Here is a 9637-nt window from a genome sequence, read left to right on the forward strand (position 1 = left end):
ATAGTTTCCTTTTATTAACTCTTATTTTCATATTCTCTTTTTGATTTAAATGTATATATATATGCTAGAATTACTTTCTTTATTCTTTTGGATCATTCATGGGTCCATGTTTCAAATGGGCTTTATTTGATTATGAATCTTGCTTTAAATGGGTTTATTATTGTAATTATAATAGGTAGAGAGAGTCCATTAAATAAGAGCGGAAAATAAATCAAAAGAAAGAGAGTTTTCAATTTGATTATTTAAACTAATGAATTTTTAGAGGTTCCTAATACAAATAAATGGAGTTGTTTTTGTTAATATTTCAAATCGTTTCCAAAACACCACGTTTTAAAACCTTAATCCGTTCCAAAGGCGGATTAAGTGAACATGGTAATTAAAATCGCTTTCTTTGTGAATAATAGAGTTCTTGAATCATTTTCTTAAAGGATTTGTACAAAATAAAATTGACTTGTATGTTTAACCACGTTTTCTTAACTAAAGGTTTTTGTCTCAAACGTTTCCAAAGCACTTGAGTCGTTCCAACGGCGATTCGAGTAAACTTCACTAATCGGGGTTTTAAAACGCACCTAAATCGTTCCAACGGTGATTAAGGTGCGAACCATGTAAATAAACTCGTTTTGGGGAAATAAGTTAGTGTAGAATAAACACACGGCATGACATTTAAATAAAGTTGTAAATAAATCACTTCTTTCTTCCCCCTTCTCTGTGTATGTATAATATAAATGGGTGATTCTTTACTAATATGGCTTTCCAAAAATATATGCTCAAAACGGTTTCTGAAAAAAGAAAGAAAAGGTTTCAAATGAATTTTAAACTTAAAGAAGTATACGATTAGTCCATTATCGCCTAACATGCTGAGTAGGAGGCCGGTGGTTCATAACCGGGCGATGTCGGGGTGCCTAGTAGCCTTTCTCCGGAAAGGAGCTAGCCTTCTCGACTCGTACCTAAGTTTCCCGAACCCATACCGGTCTCCCGCAAGGGATCGGTGTTCATTTTCCCATTCGTGGGTGGTGACTCTTCCATATCTCCGAGCTCCGGTCCTACCGAGCAGCTTGATTCCACGATTGGTTGCTTTCGGCGCCAATCACCGCTTACGTCTCCATGAGGTTGTCCACCCCCCGGTCCTCCAGGGAGATTAGGCCGTGGCACCTCGTCTAACAAGTGGCGACTCTGCTGGGGAAGCGAGAAATTTGATTCCGGAAGGCGTGTATTAAGCCCTTAACGGGGACGGATCGTATTATTTCTTTTCGTATGCATTCATGTGCATTATTGCAAACCTTTTGGGTAATTTCCGCGAAACCTCTAGCGAGAGTCCATTCGTCGCTCGAAAGAGGCTAGTGTAAGTTCCCCCTTACAGTAAGGCGCCAAAGGGTCCCCATCCATTCGTTAGGGGCGAATTTGTGCGGTCCTGTGAGGTCCCGCGCTCAACCGTGTCAGCATATAGTAGCCTTAGAAGTTGCCATAGGATTACTCGTTACTATTTTTGGCGTGATAAATGAATCAGTTTGTGTTTTCAAATCGCCATGATACGTGTCTAAATCCTAAAGTATGTAAAGAAAATGAAATGATGTGTTAATATATACTCTTGAGTCGACATACTAATTACCCTAAAACATCGAAACGATTTAAACTAAAGACGACTTAGTCATCTCGTATGAATGAACATGTGCGGCCCGCCTTGTCCCTTTCTGTGTCCCGACGAAGGCACATGTTCAGGAAATGCGTTACGACGTAAGCACGTATTAGTATGAATCGGTTTGGTGTTGAGGATAGTTATACTTCGATTCAAAAGACTATATTAACAGTAGACGTTATTCACATTCTTTAAATAAATTGGGATAAAACGAGATCATAACGAAACGAAAACGAAGAACATTTCTGTTTCGAACGACCCTATCGTAACATGAAAAGTTTCGCACGAGTAGCCCGTCCCTTCCGAATAAAAGACGAGCTTTTACGTTATGCCCCGTGTCGTTCTTAAAGAGAAATGGACGTGTCCGCAGAAGTGACTAAGAAAAGAAAAGCGAAAAATGAACTAAACGACCAAAATCATTCCGAATTTACGATATATGTCAATCCCGAGCGTAGTTAAAGAAAATAAACCAATGCCGTTGAATGCGTGCCTCGAACGAGTGTATACCCCGTTTAAAATCTCGAAGCCGAATTAAGCCAAACCATATAATTGCGCCATATGGACGAGACTGCGGGTTTTGACTAACGACTCGATCATTTCGACCGTTACCAAAACTGCAAGAAATATGGCCTGATGTACGTGTTTGCTTAAGTCGTGCCTAAAGGAAAGAGAACGGTGATATCCTCGCTTTGAATAAGCATGCGATTCAACGAAACGTTGATTTTCTATAACCACACTAAGATGATATATCCCGTGGATTGGGAAGAACAACGAACTGTTGCTAGCCGAAAGATTATCGTGCGCTCAAAGAAGACTCGCCGTCTTTTCACGTAGCTGAAACGAGCAAACGAATTCTTAACGCTAAAAACAAACACGTTACGCGATGAGTCTGTTCCTTAAAATAAAAAGTGATTTCATCACTAAACAAACACGTGGTTACGTCTCTCGATAGATCCAAAAAATCCCATTGTAATCCAAAAATCGAGACACGAACCCACGCGAATAAAAAGGAACGGGTCATTATCAATAACGAACGATTGAACTAGAAGAATAACTCGTACCGCGTCTAAATCCGAAATACGCTCAAAAGGGAATCAAAACCCGAACTAATACGTCTCGCGAAATAACAAAAGACGAGTTATTCGAAAGGACAATCTGATTTGGTCGATATCTTAGTCACTGAATGCTGATGCGTTAAAACGAATTGTGTTGTTTGGTGAATGATTTATTTTTCCACAATAATCGACGGCATCACGCATCCTCTGGACCACGATGTGAGCCCATACCAAAATCCTAGGAAAGAGACTTGGACCAATGAGTGTGTGGAGAAATAAGGATGGAAGAGAGATGATGTGATAATTGTGATTGTTATCTAACGTTTTCTTTCTCTTATTGCGATCTACTTACGCATTATGTTCGATTTTCGCTAACTAGTTTGTTTGTATAGATTTATATCTTGTTGTACATCAGTCGAGTCAGATTTAAGTTATAATGCGTTCTATGCTTAACGAATCATTGCAATCATACCATATAGAGCGTTGCATGCTAACCGTATTGCGTGCAGCCATTCTAGGTTTCGTAGATTTAGGACGTGTTTATTAGGAAAGTGAGAAAGAGTCGACCCCAGCGTCGCGTGTCATTCAGGAGGCATACTAGTTATGTCGTGACGTATCCCATACGTCTTTGTCTTGTCGTACCTATGTGTTGGGACGCATCCTATGCGTCCTTGGCACGTCTCGTGCGTCTTTACTGTGTCGTTTGTATGCTAGCTAGGAGGCATGTCCATTATGTCGTGACGTATCCTATGCGTCTTTGCCTTAGCATACCTTATGCATGGTAGTGTACCTCGTATGTTTCTTCAGTGTCGTAGGCACTAGTCGGAAGGTACAACCCTTATGTCATAGCATGTCCCATACGCTTTTGTTTTGGCATACCCCGTATGTCACGGCACCTCCAATATGTCCTTACCCTGTCAAGAGGCGTACTGTTCTCTCGTGACGTATCCCCTATGTCCTTGCAGTGTCGTGTCATCACGCGTCCACCCGTCAGAAGTCCCACCTGTCATGTGGTGACGTATTCCTTACATCTTTACTTTGTTGTACCCCTGAGGACATAACGCACCCCCATGCATTTTCCATTAATCATTCAGACAAATCCCATATGTCTTTTCCGTGTTGTGCCTCGTATATTATGACCCATTCCTTGTGTCTCTACCATGTCATTACACACCGGTCAGAAGGTGTACTATATGTGTCATAACGCATCCTGTACATCTTCGCCTCGTTCCTTGCGCCAAGCGAGGGGCATGAGTTGCATGCCCCATATGTCAGGGCATGTCAGGTGCTTGTTCACCATGCTATATACGTTAGATGAAAGGCATACCATTTGGGCCGTGACGTATCCCATACGTCCTTACCTCGTCCCATCTTCCATATCGTGAAGTGTCCCAGGCGTCTCCATCACGTCAGCTATAGACCAGTCAAGACATGTACTCGATGCACCGCCATGCATCGCGTACGTCCGGGTATTGCCAAGGTCGTACATCGCGATAGGTCGCACATGCGTCTTCCATATCAGATACGCTAGTCTAGAGCCATACCCCTATATCATGATTTGAGTTCTCGCCTTGCGAGGTGCCTGACAGAAGATGTACCCCATACATCACAATGTATCTCGCGTCTTTACCATGTCTCGCATGCCCGTCAAAAGGTCTACCCCGCATGTTGTGATGTGTCTCATATATTAGTCCGGAGGAGCACCTTTAGACCTTGAGGTATTCCCAACGTCTTTGTCATGTTATACTTTGTGTGGGATATGCCGCGCACATCTTTATCATCCTCTTTATACCATTAGGGGGTATGCCATGTGCATCGTGGCATATCACATGCATCTTTTCCACCGTGTTTAAGTTATCCGGAGACATGTCCCATGTGTCACGACGTACTCCGCCTCCCTCTATCATGGTTAGGAATACTGTTCGTTAGATATGCATCCTTGCTAGATCCAAACTGCTTGGTGGTCGTACCTCGTTTGTCATAACATTCGCATCGTGGGGCAAATTCTGTTCACTTTTCGCATGGTCGACTCGAGATGTACTATGTGTGTCGCCACATCGCCGATAACTTATCGATAATTCAAAAAAAGAAACATTGTCATGGCATCGGTTCCTCCCGAGACTCAAATTAACCATTCGTCACATGTCTCATACACGTCCTACTTATGTCTCAAGACATACCATGTATGTCTCTACGCCTTAGCCAACACATCTCAAGATTATGACTGTTACCTTGATCTCAAATAGAACCATAATCTCACGGGTCGTCGTCACCTCCCTTTCGTATCTCAAGACATACCCACGGATGTCGCCACACTATACACAATGACTAAGTGATTCCAAATTACGTTGTTGTATTATCCATGCCCCTCACCTCGTAGGTTGCCATCATGACCTTCGCACATTAAGACATGCCACGTGTGTCGGTGCGCCGTGCACCTATACTCCAAAGTTACGTGGTTGTAAGATCGAAACCTTAGGGTCGAGTGAACTATTTCACACGAATCTCGTTTACCTGTCGTCATTCGCATCTGGGGAGGTAGTCCATACGTAGCACCTCCGTATTTCAAAATTATGGGCAATACCCTGAGCTTCGAAACGAACCCTTGACTGGTATGTTGTCCACGCTTCCCATTTGTACCTTTAGGTGCGCCATATGGGTCGTCATAATTACACCATCCCACTGTCCGGACCCCAGGTTCGCATTGACCCTCTGACGCACGCTTCACACGAAGTCATAGTGTCACATCCGCGTTTTAATTGGCACCTTATATGTCACCTCGTCACATCTAATAAATCCATTGCACTAACCTCTTAGCTGGTAGGTCATCCTCATGCCCCATTGGTACTCTCGGTCGTACCTTGTATATCGACACGTCATTGTACTAAAGTAACCCGCGCATCCTTGGACTTCTTGAGACACGCTGTCGCATCTTCAAAAATGGGCAAATCGATATGAGACATACCAGGTGTATCATCATATATCGTAACACGTCAGTATTCTAAACATGTGACACTAGTCCTTCGAACACGTATCAGCTTTCGGTGCATATCCCGTATGTCGCCGCTTGTGCCTTAGTCATACGTTGGGCCTTGTCAAAATGTGCCCCACATGTCGCCTTATCATTGACAATATTTGTAGCCCACGAATATGTCATTAGGCTATCCAATTCTGGACCGACCTTTGACGCGTGTTCCGTATGTCATCCCTCGCACCTTACTCACATATCAAAGACTGAGTCGTTTATACCATCCAGTCAGGGTTAAGCTTGTGGCACACACCCATATACGCGGTTCGGTACGTCCTGTTTGCATGTCAAATGTCGAGTCACTCATGTCATTGAGTTCCAGTCGAATCTGGGGCAAGTTCATATATGTCATCACGTGCATCTTGCTTACACCCCCAATGTCGAGTCATTTGTATCGACAAGTTCAAGTTGAACTTTTGGCCCGTACCTGTCATATAGAGTGATTCATGTCATCAAGTCCAAGTCACACCCTTAGGCACGTACCCTATGGGCCGTCTCGAGCATCCCGCTCATAGCTTGACATACTGAGTCGTTCATGTTGTGAGGTTCCTGTCAAACTCTTGACGTACGCCCTGTAAATTATCACTCATATCTTGAGTACGCCTCAAACATCGGTTTGTTTATGTTGTCAAATCCTCGACACGCTCCCCTTACACCCTTGGTATTATTGTCTATGCGCCCCAAACTCCGAATTGCCTTATTTACGAGTCTGAGACATATGCCCTATGTGTCCTTATTTGGGTCTCGCTCATATCAGTAGTATCAAGTTGTTTATACCGCGGCTAAGTCCAACATTTGGCACTTACCTCGAAGGTCTTGGTTTGCGTCCTCGTTGCTCTTCGAGTTGTTCATAGTAATAGGTTCCAGTCATCTCAAATATCGGTGATGAACCCAATCCGTCGTAAATATCCACATAAGATCTTTAGGGATTCTCATAAAACATATCGTCATCAGGTTCGCAAAATGAAACAAATTGACCTTCGACACGTACCAGGTAAGTCGTCGTTTCTGTCTCGTTGATACCTCGATCGGATTAGGACACTTCTCATTCTACCAGACGCAATGATGTCCGCAAATTCATTGAGGTATTTGGGGTCTCTAGCTTAAGTTAATCCTTGAACCGCACCCTGCGTGTCGGTATCGTGTCTAGCTGACACTTACAATGTTGTTAGAAGGTACCTCTTGAGTCATCTCTGTGCTTCATTGTTAAGCCCAAAATATACCTAAAATATCATTAACATTTACATCATTTTTATTACAAATCTGTGTTGTTTATATCTGCTTAGATTACTTTTACTCTCCAATATCTTTCTTTCTTGCAAGGTACCTAAATATTTGGTAAAATCCAAATAGGAACGAAAAAGGATCTAAAACAGAAGAAAAACCCTACAAAAGGAGTCAAAGACGACGTAAATCGAAAGCACCAAGTCGAGGACACAAACGAAAGCAAAGAAATGGAAAACTCACCGTGCCGCGACAGCGAATCCCCCACCCGCGGCCGCGACACGCGTGGTTCATATTTCCTCCCTTCGTCCAACGTTCAACTTAATGCTCCCCCATTCACGGCCGAGGATTCCTATCCTCGGTAAGTGCAGAAATTTTGCCAAATGCATTTAACACATGTTGAAATCCAAGAAATGCGTTCGTTCAAGTGGATAAAGACGTCCTTTCACAACGGACACGACTCTTAACCAACGGATACAATTTTTCACAAAGGATACATCACTTCAATCACAACCCTTCAACATCTATAAATAAAGAGTTGATGTTGAGAAAAAATGCAATGTAATGTTATGTAATATAGATATAGAATCAGAGCGTAGAACTAATGTCTAAGTTCTAAGTAAAAACAATTCGAGAGTTAGAAATTAGATTCTGTACAAAACAAGATGAGGTACACATATTGTTTATAGTTTAATTACAACTCAGTAGCGTTTAGACATTGTTCCAGTTTTAGTTTGCATCATGGTAGTGGCCGACCGAATCCCTATTACGAAGTTACAGCGAGAAGATTGAGTAGAGTGTTCGCCCCTGAGCCTGACAACCTCTAAGGAAACCCAAGGAAAGGATTGATCAGCCGTTCACTTGCACGCCCTCGAAGAACTCGATGCTCCATGTTCTCTATAAACTTGTATCAATTTATTTTTCATCTAATAAAGTCTGTTCTATTCGACAAATCGTTATGCAGCACTTATGGTAACCAATCCAATATAAGTGAGGCTGGTGTTTTCATTAATACGTAGTTAAATTCAAAATCATTACAAGGAAACTTTGTTGAACACTTAGGTAAATTATCATCTCGAAAGAGTTTTAATTTGAGTAAGGGCAACTATCCTGAAAGGGTTTTGTCGCGTTCAAAGCCAATTAATTAGAGGTTCCGTCATTTATTTCATCATCATAATTGATACAAAGTTTAAGTTGTTTTCTTTGCTTAATGCAAATGAATACATTCATTATTTTTCTAAAAGTTCTAAATGTTCCTGTTTTGTAAAATTCATCCCTAAATCAGAAGATCCTTCTAACAATCGATTTATTCTAAATATAAAATCTTATTCCAGCATTTTCAAATACTCAAAGTCCTCAAACTCAATTAAACAATTATTTTTTCCTAAATTCAATTAGACAAATTTCACTTTTCATTTACAATTAATAGTAAATCTAACAAGTTCGAAATTAATAAATTCAAAAATAAGTTTTTCGTTAAAAAAACGTATCCCTGTGGGATCGATATTTTTATTACTACAAGCGAAACCGTGCACTTGCGGAAATCGCTCAACAAGTTTTTGGCGCCGTTGCCGGGGATACGCCAAAATTTTTGACAAAATTTTTTATTTTTCGTATTTTATTTTCGAATCTCGATTTACACATTATTTTTTATACAACTTTTATATTTTATTTATTTTCAGTTTATATAACATATTTGTTTTCAATTTTGTTTTGAAGGTAGTTTGGCTCGCGTAACAATTTCAAGTTCATGCGCAGTTCGCGAAATTCGGGCACGCCACCAGACCCTTTTGATCCAGAAATTGAAAGAACACTTAAGAAAAACAAGAAAAACAACAAAAACAAAGACAAAACACCCATAAAAACCAAAAAAATCCAGCCAGAAAATATGGTCGATCCACCGACACTTATGGATTATGCTAGGCCAGGAATGGCCGGTGTAACTAATAGTGTAGTTAGACCCCATATAAACGCAAATCAATTTGAAATTAAGCCTGCTTTGCTTAATATGTTGCAAAACAACGTAACGTTTTATGGACTACCTAACGAAAACCCTAATGCACATTTGACAAATTTCTTAGAAATTTGTGATACTTTTAAAATTACTGATGTAACAGCCGAAGCAATCAAACTTCGCCTCTTTCCTTTCACTTTGAAGGATAAGGCAAAAATTTGGTTAACTTCTATGCCTGCTGCAACATTTGAAACTTGGGACCAATTAGCCCAAGCGTTTTTATCAAAATATTTTCCCTTAGCAAAAACCGCAAGAGTCATCAAAGAATTGACATCTTTTACACAAAATGATAATGAAACCCTTTATGAAGCTTGGGAACGTTTTAAAGAACTTCAACGTTTATGCCCACACCACCAACTGCCAGATGCACTTTTAATGCAGACATTCTATAATGGATTAAATCCTACAACTAGAGGTTCATTAGATGCTATGTCTGGAGGGTTATTTATGAAGAAGACGTCCGCCCAAGCAAGAGAACTTTTGGAGGAAATGGCAATCAACAGCAGTATGTGGCCCGCAGAGCGTGGACATATACCAACGGCGAAACCATCATCCTCAGGTACATCATCGGTTAAAGGTATAATGAATCTTGATCCAGTTGCAATGTTACAAGCCCAATTTTCTGCCTTATCGCACAAAATTGATAGGTTTATGGCACCGTGCGATCCTAATGATCCGAT

General features: G+C 41.1%; 1 non-coding gene across 1 annotated transcript; it reads right to left on the bottom strand.

The window, feature by feature from the left end:
* Nucleotides 1–9209: 9209 nt before the first annotated feature.
* LOC136225021 (small nucleolar RNA R71) lies at nt 9210–9316 on the bottom strand. The gene has a single exon (XR_010686761.1). It is a non-coding gene; the product is annotated as a small nucleolar RNA R71 (small nucleolar RNA).
* Between the last annotated feature and the right edge of the window lie 321 nt (nt 9317–9637).

Source organism: Euphorbia lathyris, chromosome 3 (assembly GCF_963576675.1).
Source record: "Euphorbia lathyris chromosome 3, ddEupLath1.1, whole genome shotgun sequence".
NCBI lineage: Eukaryota > Viridiplantae > Streptophyta > Magnoliopsida > Malpighiales > Euphorbiaceae > Euphorbia > Euphorbia lathyris.